Here is a 14,408-nt window from a genome sequence, read left to right as displayed (position 1 = left end):
TTCTCAAACTGTTGAAGACGCAGTTTGGGGTTGAGGAGTACTCAACTACATGTAATCACACTAGTAGTGCACCTATACATTTTGCAGTAGCTCTGGTAGTTCAACTACATTCTATCTTCGAACCAACAAGTTGAATTGCTTTTTTGCCTCTTTTTTTCGGTACTGTAATTAACACTGCTGTATTTTTTAAGCATTCTTTCATTTGTTTTGTTCCATATTTATTCATTCATTTAGCCTGTTGCTATATGTATTCTTACATGTATGTATTTCCATGTTTATTTTTTTCATTACTGTAATTATTTCTCAATTCTTTTTGAACTTTACCTTTACTCAGACTTGAGTGATTTGTCGCCTTCTCCGAGAATTTGCATGATCCAAAATGTAGATATCTTTGATTTCAAAACGTCATCCAGATCGGCACAATCTTGAAGAACAAGAACAAAGAATCTATGGTCAAAGTGCATGAACTCCTACTTGAATTGTTGAACACTGTGAGGTTGTTTATTTTAGTTTTAATTAAAGATGTTGCTTCCAGTTGCATCCGTGTACAGTTTCCTTGTCAGCTCTGTCTCCAGCAAAGGAGGAGTAGCGCCTCTGGCGATGGTGAATGAGCTTTGCAAACCACTGTCTTTTATTTTCTAAGCTCACAGATGCAATCTCTGTTCAAAGAAAAGGCTAAAGGAATGGCAATTCAGTGTGTTTTCAACCCTTGTTGAACAGGAAAGTGGCATCTAGTGAGCCTCAGAAAATGAAGACAGTGTTTGCTTTGCTTCATTTGACCATTACTAGCGCTCGCTGATGAAAAGAAAGCTTACAGCACCGGTATTCCCAGGCGGTCTCCCCATCCAAGTACTGACCCGGCCCGACCCTGCTTAGCTTCCGAGATCGGACGAGATCGGGCGTGTTCAGGTGGTATGGCCGTAAGCGAGTGTACCAAGTGAAAAACAAGCTATTTAAAGACGATGAACCCTAGAGGTTCTCAAATACTGTTGAAGACGCAGTTTGGGGTTGAGGAGTACTCAACTTCATGTAATCACACTAGTAGTGCACCCATACATTTTGCAGTAGCTCTCTGGTAGTTCAACTACATTCATCTCTCGAACCAACAAGTTGAATTGCTTTTTTGCTCTCTTTTTTTCGGTACTGTAATTAACACTGCTGTATTTTTACATTCTTCATTTGTTTTGTTCCATATTTATTCATTCATTTAGCCTGTTGCTATATGTATTCTTACATGTATGTATTTCCATGTTTATTTTTTTCATTACTGTAATTATTTCTCAATTCTTTTGAACTTTACCTTACTCAGACTTGAGTGACTTGTCGTCTTTCCAGAATTTGCATGATCCAAAATGTAGATATCTTTGATTTCAAAACTATCCAGATCGGGCACAATCTTGAAGAACAAGAACAAAGAATTCATGGTCAAAGTGCATGAACTCCTACTTGAATTGTTGAACACTGTGAGGTTGTTTATTTTAGTTTTAATTAAAGATGTTGCTTCCAAAAAAAAGTTGCATCCTCCGTACAGTTTCCTTGTCAGCTCTGTCTCCAGCAAAGGAGGAGTAGCGCCTCTGGCGATGGTGAATGAAGCTTTAGAAACCACTGTCTTTTTTTCTAAGCTCACTAGATGGCACCCTGTTCAAAGAAAAGGGTTAAAGGAATGGCACCAGTGTGTTTTTCAACCCTTTGTTGAACAGAAAGTGGCATCTAGTGAGCTCAGAAAAATGAAGACAGTGTTTTGCTTTGCTTCATTTGACCATTACTAGCGCCCTCTGCTGACGGAAAAGAAAAAGCTTACAGCACCGGGCATTCCCAGGCGGTCTCCCATCCAGTACTGACCCGGCCCGACCCCTGCTTAGCCTTTCCGAGATCGGACGAGATCGGGCGTGTTCAGGTGGTATGGCCAGGTGTGTTTAGTGTACCAAGTGAAAACAAGCTATTTAAAGACGATGAACCCCAGAGGTTCTCAAAACTGCTGAAGACGCAGTTTGGGGCCAGAGGAGTACTCAACTACATGTGTAATCACACTAGTAGTGCACCCATACATCTTTGCAGTAGCTCTCTGCAGTTCAACTACATTCATCTTCGAACCAACAAGTTGAATTGCTTTTTTTGCTCTCTTTTTTCGGGTACTGTAATTAACACTGCTGTATTTTTTAAGCATTCTTTTCATTTGTTTTGTTCCATATTTTATTCATTCATTTAGCCTGTTGCTATATGTATTCTTACATGTATGTATTTCCATGTTTATTTTTTTCATTTACTGTAATTATTTCTCAATTCTTTGAACTTCTACCTTACTCAGACTTGAGTGACTTTGTCGTCTTTCCAGTAAATTCGCATGATCCAAAATGTAGATATCTTTGATTTCAAAACTATCCAGACCGGCACAATCTTGAAGAACAAGAACAAAGAATTCATGGCCAAAGTGCATGAACTCCTACTTGAATTGTTGGAACACTGTGAGGTTGTTTCTTATTCTGGTTTTACTCAAAGATGCTTGCCTCCAGTTGCATCCTCCGTACAGTTTCCTTGTCAGCTCTGTCTCCAGCAAGGAGGAGTAGCGCCTCTGGCGATGCGGTGAAATGAAGTTTGGTAAAACCACTGTCTTTATTTTCTAAGCTCACTAGATGGCAATCTCTGTTCAAAGAAAAGGGTTAAAGGAATGGCAATTCAGTGTGTTTTCAACCCTTTGTTGAACAGAAAGTGAAACTAGTGAGCTCAGAAAATGAAGACAGTGTTTTTGTTTTTGCTTCATTTTGACCATTACTTAGCGGCCTCTGCTGGACTGGAAAAGAAAAAGCTTACAGCACCGGGTATTCCCAGGCGGTCTCCCATCCAGTACTGACCTCGGCCCGACCCTGCTTAGCTCTCCAAGATCGGACGAGATCGAAGCGGTTCAGGTGGTATGGCTGCAGTTTAGCACCAACTGAAAACAAGCTAGTTTAAAGCATCGATGAACCCCAGAGGTTCTCAAAACTGTTGAAGACGAGTTTGGAGTTGAGGAGTACTCAACTACATGTAATCACACCAGTAGCGCACCTATACATTTTGCAGTAGCTCTTCGGTAGTTCAACTACATTCATCTTCTCGAACCAACAAGTTGAATTGGCGTTTTTTGCTCTCTTTTTTCGGTAATTGTAACACTGCTGTATTTTTAAGCATTCTTTCATTTGTTTTGGTTCCATATTTATTCATTCATTTAGCCTGTTGCTATATGTATTCTGCTATGTATGTATTTCCATGTTTATTTTTTCATTACTGTAATTATTTCTCAATTCTTGAACTTTACCTTACTCAGACTTGAGTGACTTGTCGCCTTCCGTAAATTTGCATGATCCAATATGTAGATATCTTTTGATTTCAAACTATCCAGATTCTGGCACAATCTTGAAGAACAAGAACAAAGACCATGGTCAAAGTGCCTGAACTCCCTACTTGAATTGGCTGAACACTGTGAGGTTGTTTATTTTAGTTTTAATTAAAGATGTTGCTTCCAAAAAAAAGGTAATCCTCCTGTATAGTTTCTTGTCAGCTCTGTCTCCAGCAAAGGAGGAGAAGGCTTGATGATGGCAATGAAGCTTTAGAAACCACTGTCTTTTCAAGCTCACTAGCTGCACCCTGTTCAAAGAAAAGGGTTAAATGAATGGCAATTCAGTGTTTTTCAACCCTTTGTTGAACAGAAAGTGGCATCTAGTGAGCCTAGAAAATGAAGACAGTGTTTGCTTTTGTCATCATCCATTACTAGCGCCCCTCTGTTGACAGAAAAGAAAAGCTTACAGCACCGGGTAGGCCCCAGGCGGTCTCCCATCCAGACTGGACCCGGTCCGACCCTGCTTAGCTCCGAGATCGACGAGATCGGGCGTGTTCAGGGTGGTAAGGGCCGTGCGAGTGTACCAAGTGAAAACAAGCTATTTAAAGACGACATGAACCCCAGAGGTTCTCAAAAACTGTTGAAGACGCAGTTTGGGGTTGGAGGAGACTCAACTACATGTAATCACACTAGTAGTGCACCTATACATTTTGCAGTAGCTCTCTGGTAGTTCAACTACATTCATCTTCGAATCAAACAAGTTGGAATTGCTTTTTTGCCTCTTTTTTTCGGTACTGTAATTAACACTGCTGTATTTTTTAAGCATTCTTTCATTTGTTTTGTTCCATATTTATTCATCCATTTAGCCTGTTGCTATATGTATTCTTACATGTATGTATTTCCATGTTTATTTTTTCATTACTGTAATTATTTCTCAATTCTTTTGAACTCCTACCCTTTTACTCAGACTTGAGTGACTTGTCGCCTTCCGTAGAATTTGCATGATCCAAAATGTAGATATCTTTGACTTTCAAAACTCATCCAGATCGGCACAATCTTGAAGAACAAGAACAAAAGAATTCATGGTCAAAGTGCATGAACTCCTACTTGAATTGTTGAACACTGTGAGGTTGTTTATTTTAGTTTTAATTAAAGATGTTGCTTCCAGTTGCATCCTCCGTACAGTTTCCTTTGTCAGCTCTGTCTCCAGCAAAGGAGGAGTAGCGCCTCTGGCGATGGTGAAATGAAGCTTCAGTAAACCACTGTCTTTATTTTCTAAGCTCACTAGATGGCAATCTCTGTTCAAAGAAAAGGGTTAAAGGAATGGCAATTCAGTGTGTTTTCAACCCTTTGTTGAACAGAAAGTGGCATCTAGTGAGCTCAGAAAATGAAGACAGTGTTTTGCGAAGCTTCATTTGACCATTACTAGCGCCTCTGCTGACGGAAAAGAAAAGCTTACAGCACCGGGTATTCCCAGGCGGTCTCCCATCCAAGTACTGACCCGGCCCGACCCTGCTTAGCTTCCGAGATCTGATGAGATCGGGCGTGTTCAGGGTGGTATGGCCGTAAGCGAGTGTACCAAGTGAAAACAAGCTATTTAAAGACGATGAACCCCAGAGGTTCTCAAAACTGTTGAAGACGCAGTTTGGGGTTGAGGAGTACTCAACTACATGTAATCACACTAGTAGTGCACCTATACATTTTGCAGTAGCTCTCTGGTAGTTCAGCTACATTCATCTTCGAACCAACAAGTTGAATTGCTTTTTTTGCTCTTTTTTTCGGTACTGTAATTAACACTGCTGTATTTTTAAGCATTCTTTCATTTGTTTTGTTCCATATGTATTCATTCATTTATTCTGTTGCTATATGTATTCTTACATGTATGTATTTCCATGTTTATTTTTTCATTACTGTAATTATTTCTCAATTCTTTTGAACTTTACCTTTACTCAGACTTGAGTGACTTGTCGTCTTCCGTAAATTTGCATGATCCAATATGTAGATATCTTTGATTTCAAAACTATCCAGATCGGCACAATCTTGAAGAACAAGAACAAAGAATTCATGGTCAAAGTGCATGAACTCCTACTTGAATTGTTGAACACTGTGAGGTTGTTTATTTTAGTTTTAATTAAAGATGTTGCTTCCAAAAAAAAAAGTTGCATCCTCCGTACAGTTTCCTTGTCAGCTCTGTCTCCAGCAAAGGAGGAGTAGCGCCCTCTGGCGATGGTGAAATGAAGCTTGCAAAACCACTGTCTTTATTTTCTAAGCTCACTAGATGGCACCCTGTTCAAAGAAAAGGGTTAAAGGAATGGCAATTCAGTGTGTTTTCAACCCTTTGTTGAACAGAAAGTGGCATCTAGTGAGCTCAGAAAATGAAGACAGTGTTTTGCGAAGCTTCATTTGACCATTACTAGCGCCCTCTGCTGACGGAAAAGAAAAGCTTACAGCACCGGGTTATTCCCAGGCAGTCTCCCATCCAAGTACTGACCTGGCCCGACCCTGCTTAGCTTCCGAGATCAGACGAGATCGGGCGTGTTCAGGGTGGTATGGCCGTAAGCGAGTGTACCAAGTGAAAACAAGCTATTTAAAGACGATGAACCCCAGAGGTTCTCAAAACTGTTGAAGACGCAGTTTGGGGTTGAGGAGTACTCAACTACATGTAATCACACTAGTAGCGCACCTATACATTTTGCAGTAGCTCTCTGGTAGTTCAACTACATTCATCTTCGAACCAACAAGTTGAATTGCTTTTTTTTGCTCTTTTTTTCGGTACTGTAATTAACACTGCTGTATTTTTTAAGCATTCTTTCATTTGTTTTGTTCCATATTTATTCATTCATTTAGCCTGTTGCTATATGTATTCTTACATGTATGTATTTCCATGTTTATTTTTTTCATTACTGTAATTATTTCTCAATTCTTTTGAACTTTACCTTTACTCAGACTTGAGTGACTTGTCGCTCTTCCGTAAATTTGCATGATCCAAACATGTAGATATCTTTGATTTCAAAACTATCCAGATCGGCACAATCTTGAAGAACAAGAACAAAGAATTCATGGTCAAAGTGCATGAACTCCTACTTGAATTGTTGAACACTGTGAGGTTGTTTATTTTAGTTTTAATTAAAGATGTTGCTTCCAAAAAAAAAGTTGCATCCTCCGTACAGTTTCCTTGTCAGCTCTGTCTCCAGCAAAGGAGGAGTAGCGCCTCTGGCGATGGTGAAATGAAGCTTGTGAACCACTGTCTTTATTTTCTAAGCTCACTAGGATGGGCAATCTCTGTTCAAAGAAAAGGCTAAAGGAATGGCACCAGTGTGTTTTCAACCCTTTGTTGAACAGAAAGTGGCATCTAGTGAGCCCAGAAAAATGAAGACAGTGTTTGCTTTTTGGCTTCATTTGACCATTACTAGCGCCTCTGCTGACTGAAAAGAAAAGCTTACAGCACCGGGTATTCCCAGGCGGTCTCCCATCCAAGTACTGACCCGGCCCGACCTCTGCTTAGCTTCCGAGATCGGACGAGATCGGGCGTGTTCAGGGTGGTATGGCCGTAAGCGAGTGTACCAAGTGAAAACAAGCTATTTAAAGACGATGAACCCCAGAGGTTCTCAAAACTGTTGAAGACGCAGTTTGGGGTTGAGGAGTACTCAACTACATGTAATCACACTAGTAGTGCACCTATACATTTTGCAGTAGCTCTCTGGTAGTTCAACTACATTCATCTTCGAACCAACAAGTTGAATTGCTTTTTTTTGCTCTCTTTTTTTCGGTACTGTAATTAACACTGCTGTATTTTTTAAGCATTCTTTCATTTGTTTTGTTCCATATTTATTCATTCATTTAGCCTGTTGCTATATGTATTCTTACATGTATGTATTTCCATGTTTATTTTTTTTCATTACTGTAATTATTTCTCAATTCTTTTTGAACTTTACCTTTACTCAGACTTGAGTGACTTGTCGTCTTCCGTAGAATTTGCATGATCCAAAATGTAGATATCTTTGATTTCAAAACTATCCAGATCGGCACAATCTTGAAGAACAAGAACAAAGAATTCATGGTCAAAGTGCATGAACTCCTACTTGAATTGTTGAACACTGTGAGGTTGTTTATTTTAGTTTTAATTAAAGATGTTGCTTCCAAAAAAAAGTTGCATCCTCCGTACAGTTTCCTTTGTCAGCTCTGTCTCCAGCAAAGGAGGAGTAGCGCCTCTGGCGATGGTGAAATGAAGCTTTGCAAACCACTGTCTTTATTTTCTAAGCTCACTAGATGGCAATCCCTGTTCAAAGAAAAGGGTTAAAGGAATGGCAATTCAGTGTGTTTTTCAACCCTTTGTTGAACAGAAAGTGGCATCTAGTGAGCTCAGAAAATGAAGACAGTGTTTTGCTTTTGCTTCATTTGACCATTACTAGCGCCCTCTGCTGACGGAAAAGAAAAGCTTACAGCACCGGGTATTCCCAGGCGGTCTCCCATCCAAGTACTGACCCGGCCCGACTCCCTGCTTAGCTTCCGAGATCGGACGAGATCGGGCGTGTTCAGGGTGGTATGGCCGTAAGCGAGTGTACCAAGTGAAAACAAGCTATTTAAAGACGATGAACCCCAGAGGTTCTCAAAACTGTTGAAGACGCAGTTTGGGGTTGAGGAGTACTCAACTACATGTAATCACACTAGTAGTGCACCTATACATTTTGCAGTAGCTCTCTGGTAGTTCAACTACATTCATCTTCGAACCAACAAGTTGAATTGCTTTTTTTGCTCTCTTTTTTTCGGGTACTGTAATTAACACTGCTGTATTTTTTAAGCATTCTTTCATTTGTTTTGTTCCATATTTATTCATTCATTTAGCCTGTTGCTATATGTATTCTTACATGTATGTATTTCCATGTTTATTTTTTTCATTACTGTAATTATTTCTCAATTCTTTTGAACTTTACCTTTACTCAGACTTGAGTGACTTGTCGTCTTCCGTAGAATTTGCATGATCCAAAATGTAGATATCTTTGATTTCAAAACTATCCAGATCGGCACAATCTTGAAGAACAAGAACAAAGAATTCATGGTCAAAGTGCATGAACTCCTACTTGAATTGTTGAACACTGTGAGGTTGTTTATTTTAGTTTTAATTAAAGATGTTGCTTCCAAAAAAAAGTTGCATCCTCCGTACAGTTTCCTTGTCAGCTCTGTCTCCAGCAAAGGAGGAGTAGCGCCTCTGGCGATGGTGAAATGAAGCTTTAGCAAACCACTGTCTTTATTTTCTAAGCTCACTAGATGGCAATCTCTGTTCAAAGAAAAGGGTTAAAGGAATGGCAATTCAGTGTGTTTTCAACCCTTTGTTGAACAGAAAGTGGCATCTAGTGAGCTCAGAAAATGAAGACAGTGTTTTGCTTTGCTTCATTTGACCATTACTAGCGCCCTCTGCTGACGGAAAAGAAAAGCTTACAGCACCGGGTATTCCCAGGCGGTCTCCCATCCAAGTACTGACCCGGCCCGACCCTGCTTAGCTTCCGAGATCGGACGAGATCGGGCGTGTTCAGGGTGGTATGGCCGTAAGCGAGTGTACCAAGTGAAAACAAGCTATTTAAAGACGATGAACCCCAGAGGTTCTCAAAACTGTTGAAGACGCAGTTTGGGGTTGAGGAGTACTCAACTACATGTAATCACACTAGTAGTGCACCTATACATTTTGCAGTAGCTCTCTGGTAGTTCAACTACATTCATCTTCGAACCAACAAGTTGAATTGCTTTTTTTGCTCTTTTTTTCGGTACTGTAATTAACACTGCTGTATTTTTTAAGCATTCTTTCATTTGTTTTGTTCCATATTTATTCATTCATTTAGCCTGTTGCTATATGTATTCTTACATGTATGTATTTCCATGTTTATTTTTTTCATTACTGTAATTATTTCTCAATTCTTTTGAACTTTACCTTTACTCAGACTTGAGTGACTTGTCGCCTTCCGTGAAATTTGCATGATCCAAAATGTAGATATCTTTGATTTCAAAACTATCCAGATCGGCACAATCTTGAAGAACAAGAACAAAGAATTCATGGTCAAAGTGCATGAACTCCTACTTGAATTGTTGAACACTGTGAGGTTGTTTATTTTAGTTTTAATTAAAGATGTTGCTTCCAAAAAAAAGTTGCATCCTCCGTACAGTTTCCTTGTCAGCTCTGTCTCCAGCAAAGGAGGAGTAGCGCCTCTGGCGATGGTGAAATGAAGCTTTGCAAACCACTGTCTTTATTTTCTAAGCTCACTAGATGGCAATCTCTGTTCAAAGAAAAGGGTTAAAGGAATGGCAATTCAGTGTGTTTTCAACCCTTTGTTGAACAGAAAGTGGCATCTAGTGAGCTCAGAAAAATGAAGACAGTGTTTTGCTTTGCTTCATTTGACCATTACTAGCGCCTCTCTGCTGACGGAAAAGAAAAAGCTTACAGCACCGGGTATTCCCAGGCGGTCTCCCCATCCAAGTACTGACCCGGCCCGACCCTGCTTAGCTTCCGAGATCGGACGAGATCGGGCGTGTTCAGGGTGGTATGGCCGTAAGCGAGCGTACCAAGTGAAAACAAGCTATTTAAAGACGATGAACCCCAGAGGTTCTCAAAACTGTTGAAGACGCAGTTTGGGGTTGAGGAGTACTCAACTACATGTAATCACACTAGTAGTGCACCTATACATTTTGCAGTAGCTCTCTGGTAGTTCAACTACATTAATCTTCGAACCAACAAGTTGAATTGCTTTTTTTTGCTCTCTTTTTTTCGGTACTGTAATTAACACTGCTGTATTTTTAAGCATTCTTTCATTTGTTTTGTTCCATATTTATTCATTCATTTAGCCTGTTGCTATATGTATTCTTACATGTATGTATTTCCATGTTTATTTTTTTTCATTACTGTAATTATTTCTCAATTCTTTTGAACTTTACCTTTACTCAGACTTGAGTGACTTGTCGTCTTCCGTAAATTTGCATGATCCAAAATGTAGATATCTTTGATTTCAAAACTATCCAGATCGGCACAATCTTGAAGAACAAGAACAAAGAATTCATGGTCAAAGTGCATGAACTCCTACTTGAATTGTTGAACACTGTGAGGTTGTTTATTTTAGTTTTAATTAAAGATGTTGCTTCCAAAAAAAAAAGTTGCATCCTCCGTACAGTTTCCTTGTCAGCTCTGTCTCCAGCAAAGGAGGAGTAGCGCCCTCTGGCGATGGTGAAATGAAGCTTAGAAACCACTGTCTTTATTTTCTAAGCTCACTAGATGGCAATCTCTGTTCAAAGAAAAGGGTTAAAGGAATGGCAATTCAGTGTGTTTTTCAACCCTTTGTTGAACAGAAAGTGGCATCTAGTGAGCTCAGAAAATGAAGACAGTGTTTTGCTTTGCTTCATTTGACCATTACTAGCGCCTCTGCTGACGGAAAAGAAAAGCTTACAGCACCGGGTATTCCCAGGCGGTCTCCCATCCAAGTACTGACCCGGCCCGACCCTGCTTAGCTTCCGAGATCAGACGAGATCGGGCGTGTTCAGGGTGGTATGGCCGTAAGCGAGTGTACCAAGTGAAAAACAAGCTATTTAAAGACGATGAACCCCAGAGGTTCTCAAAACTGTTGAAGACGCAGTTTGGGGTTGAGGAGTACTCAACTACATGTAATCACACTAGTAGTGCACCTATACATTTTGCAGTAGCTCTCTGGTAGTTCAACTACATTCATCTTCGAACCAACAAGTTGAATTGCTTTTTTTGCTCTCTTTTTTTTCGGTACTGTAATTAACACTGCTGTATTTTTTAAGCATTCTTTCATTTGTTTTGTTCCATATTTATTCATTCATTTAGCCTGTTGCTATATGTATTCTTACATGTATGTATTTCCATGTTTATTTTTTTCATTACTGTAATTATTTCTCAATTCTTTTGAACTTTACCTTTACTCAGACTTGAGTGACTTGTCGCCTTCCGTAAATTTGCATGATCCAAAATGTAGATATCTTTGATTTCAAAACTATCCAGATCGGCACAATCTTGAAGAACAAGAACAAAGAATTCATGGTCAAAGTGCATGAACTCCTACTTGAATTGTTGAACACTGTGAGGTTGTTTATTTTAGTTTTAATTAAAGATGTTGCTTCCAAAAAAAAGTTGCATCCTCCGTACAGTTTCCTTTGTCAGCTCTGTCTCCAGCAAAGGAGGAGTAGCGCCTCTCTGGCGATGGTGAAATGAGCTTTGCAAACCACTGTCTTTATTTTTCTAAGCTCACTAGATGGCAATCTCTGTTCAAAGAAAAGGGTTAAAGGAATGGCACTCAGTGTGTTTTCAACCCTTTGTTGAACAGAAAGTGGCATCTAGTGAGCTCAGAAAATGAAGACAGTGTTTTGCTTTGCTTCATTTGACCATTACTAGCGCCTCTGCTGACGGAAAAGAAAAGCTTACAGCACCGGGTATTCCCAGGCGGTCTCCCATCCAAGTACTGACCCGGCCCGACTCTGCTTAGCTTCCGAGATCGGACGAGATCGGGCGTGTTCAGGGTGGTATGGCCGTAAGCGAGTGTACCAAGTGAAAACAAGCTATTTAAAGACGATGAACCCCCAGAGGTTCTCAAAACTGTTGAAGACGCAGTTTGGGGTTGAGGAGTACTCAACTACATGTAATCACACTAGTAGTGCACCTATACATTTTGCAGTAGTCTCTGGTAGTTCAACTACATTCATCTTCGAACCAACAAGTTGAATTGCTTTTTTTTGCTCTCTTTTTTTCGGTACTGTAATTAACACTGCTGTATTTTTTAAGCATTCTTTCATTTGTTTTGTTCCATATTTATTCATTCATTTAGCCTGTTGCTATATGTATTCTTACATGTATGTATTTCCATGTTTATTTTTTCATTACTGTAATTATTTCTCAATTCTTTGAACTTTACCTTTACTCAGACTTGAGTGACTTGTCGTCTTCCCGTAAATTTGCATGATCCAAAATGTAGATATCTTTGATTTCAAAACTATCCAGATCGGCACAATCTTGAAGAACAAGAACAAAGAATTCATGGTCAAAGTGCATGAACTCCTACTTGAATTGTTGAACACTGTGAGGTTGTTTATTTTAGTTTTAATTAAAGATGTTGCTTCCAAAAAAAAGTTGCATCCTCCGTACAGTTTCCTTGTCAGCTCTGTCTCCAGCAAAGGAGGAGTAGCGCCTCTGGCGATGGTGAAATGAAGCTTGCAAACCACTGTCTTTATTTTCTAAGCTCACTAGATGGCAATCTCTGTTCAAAGAAAAGGGTTAAAGGAATGGCAATTCAGTGTGTTTTTCAACCCTTTGTTGAACAGAAAGTGGCATCTAGTGAGCTCAGAAAAATGAAGACAGTGTTTTTGCTTTTGCTTCATTTGACCATTACTAGCGCCTCTGCTGACGGAAAAGAAAAGCTTACAGCACCGGTATTCCCAGGCGGTCTCCCATCCAAGTACTGACCCGGCCCGACCCTGCTTAGCTTCCGAGATCGGACGAGATCGGGCGTGTTCAGGGTGGTATGGCCGTAGCTGAGTGTACCAAGTGAAAACAAGCTATTTAAAGACGATGAACCCCAGAGGTTCTCAAACTGTTGAAGACGCAGTTTGGGGTTGAGAGTACTCAACTACATGTAATCACACGCTAGTAGTGCACCTATACATTTTGCAGTAGCTCTCTGGTAGTTCAACTACATTCATCTTCGAACCAACAAGTTGAATTGCTTTTTTTGTGCTCTTTTTTCGGTACTGTAATTAACACTGCTGTATTTTTAAGCATTCTTTCATTTGTTTTGTTCCATATTTATTCATTCATTTAGCTCAGTTGCTATATGTATTCTTACATGTACATTTCCATGTTTATTTTTTCATTACTGCAATTATTTCTCAATTCTTTGAACTTTACCTTTACTCGTGACCTGAGTGACTTGTCGTCTTCCGTAAATTCTGCATGATCCAAAATGTAGATATCTTTTGATTTCAAAACTATCCAGATCGGCACAATCTTGAAGAACAAGAACAAAAGAATTCATGGTCAAAGTGCATGAACTCCTACTTGAATTGTTGAACACTGTGAGGTTGTTTATTTTAGTTTTACACTAAAGATGTTGTCTTCCAAAAAAAAGTTGCATCCTCCGCACAGTTTCTTGTCAGCTCTGTCTCCAGCAAAGGAGGAGTAGCGCCTCTGAGCGATGGTGAATGAAGCTATGAAAACTACTGTCTTTATTTTCTAAGCTCACTTTAGATGGCACCCTGTTCAAAGAAAAGGGTCAAAAGGAATGGCAATTCAGTGTGTTTTTCAACCCTTTGCTGAACAGAAAGTGGCATCTAGTGAGCCTGGTATGAAGACAGTGTTTTGCTTTGCTTCATTTGACCATTACTAGCGCCTCTGCTTGACGGAAAAGAAAAGTCTACAAAGCACCGGTATTCCCAGGCGGTCTCCCATCCACATTGACCCGGCCCGACCCTGCTTAGCTTCCGAGGATCGGACGAGACTCGGGCGTGTTCAGGTGGTATGGCCGTAAGCGAGTGTACCAAGTGAAAAACAAGCTATTTAAAGACGATGAACCCCAGAGGCTCTCAAACTGTTGAAGACGCAGTTTGGGGTTGAGGAGTACACTCAACTACATGTAATCACACTAGTAGTAGCACCTATACATTTTGCAGTAGCTCTCTGGTAGTTCAACTACATTCATCTTCGAACCAACAAGCTGGAATTGCTTTTTTTGCTCTCTTTTTTTCGGTACTGTAATTAACACTGCTGTATTTTTAAGCATTCTTTCATTTGTTTTGTCTCCATATTTATTCATTCATTTAGCCTGTTGCTATATGTATTCTTACATGTATGTATTTCCATGTTTATTTTTTTCATTACTGCAATTATTTCTCAATTCTTTGAACTTTACACTTTCACTCTAGACTTGAGTGACTTGTCGCTCTTCCGTAAATTTGCATGATCCAATATGTAGATATCTTTGATTTCAAAACTATCCAGATCGGCACAATCTTGAAGAACAAGAACAAAGAATTCATGGTCAAAGTGCATGAACTCCTACTTGAATTGCTGAACACTGTGAGGTTGTTTATTTTAGTTTTA

The 14,408-nt window shown here is 39.7% G+C and overlaps 9 non-coding genes and 1 pseudogene across 9 annotated transcripts; all 10 read right to left on the bottom strand.

The window, feature by feature from the left end:
• Positions 1-808: 808 nt before the first annotated feature.
• On the bottom strand, positions 809-926 carry LOC144514724 (5S ribosomal RNA; annotated as a pseudogene).
• A 3,842-nt stretch (positions 927-4,768) lies between these two features.
• LOC144514719 (5S ribosomal RNA) lies at positions 4,769-4,887 on the bottom strand. Its single transcript, XR_013501536.1, has one exon. It is a non-coding gene; the product is annotated as a 5S ribosomal RNA (ribosomal RNA).
• An 870-nt stretch (positions 4,888-5,757) lies between these two features.
• Positions 5,758-5,877, bottom strand: LOC144514720 (5S ribosomal RNA). Its single transcript, XR_013501537.1, has one exon. It is a non-coding gene; the product is annotated as a 5S ribosomal RNA (ribosomal RNA).
• Positions 5,878-6,752: 875 nt separating this feature from the next.
• Positions 6,753-6,872, bottom strand: LOC144514721 (5S ribosomal RNA). The gene has a single exon (XR_013501538.1). It is a non-coding gene; the product is annotated as a 5S ribosomal RNA (ribosomal RNA).
• Positions 6,873-7,752: 880 nt separating this feature from the next.
• LOC144514722 (5S ribosomal RNA) lies at positions 7,753-7,873 on the bottom strand. The gene has a single exon (XR_013501539.1). It is a non-coding gene; the product is annotated as a 5S ribosomal RNA (ribosomal RNA).
• Positions 7,874-8,749: 876 nt separating this feature from the next.
• On the bottom strand, positions 8,750-8,868 carry LOC144514725 (5S ribosomal RNA). The gene has a single exon (XR_013501541.1). It is a non-coding gene; the product is annotated as a 5S ribosomal RNA (ribosomal RNA).
• An 875-nt stretch (positions 8,869-9,743) lies between these two features.
• LOC144514728 (5S ribosomal RNA) lies at positions 9,744-9,863 on the bottom strand. The gene has a single exon (XR_013501544.1). It is a non-coding gene; the product is annotated as a 5S ribosomal RNA (ribosomal RNA).
• Positions 9,864-10,739: 876 nt separating this feature from the next.
• LOC144514726 (5S ribosomal RNA) lies at positions 10,740-10,858 on the bottom strand. The gene has a single exon (XR_013501542.1). It is a non-coding gene; the product is annotated as a 5S ribosomal RNA (ribosomal RNA).
• Positions 10,859-11,734: 876 nt separating this feature from the next.
• On the bottom strand, positions 11,735-11,853 carry LOC144514727 (5S ribosomal RNA). Its single transcript, XR_013501543.1, has one exon. It is a non-coding gene; the product is annotated as a 5S ribosomal RNA (ribosomal RNA).
• An 875-nt stretch (positions 11,854-12,728) lies between these two features.
• Positions 12,729-12,845, bottom strand: LOC144514723 (5S ribosomal RNA). The gene has a single exon (XR_013501540.1). It is a non-coding gene; the product is annotated as a 5S ribosomal RNA (ribosomal RNA).
• Positions 12,846-14,408: the final 1,563 nt, after the last annotated feature.

This window comes from Sander vitreus, unplaced genomic scaffold, assembly GCF_031162955.1.
Source record: "Sander vitreus isolate 19-12246 unplaced genomic scaffold, sanVit1 ctg680_0, whole genome shotgun sequence".
In the NCBI taxonomy this organism is placed as follows: domain Eukaryota; kingdom Metazoa; phylum Chordata; class Actinopteri; order Perciformes; family Percidae; genus Sander; species Sander vitreus.
This window is presented reverse-complemented; position numbering and strand designations above follow the sequence as displayed.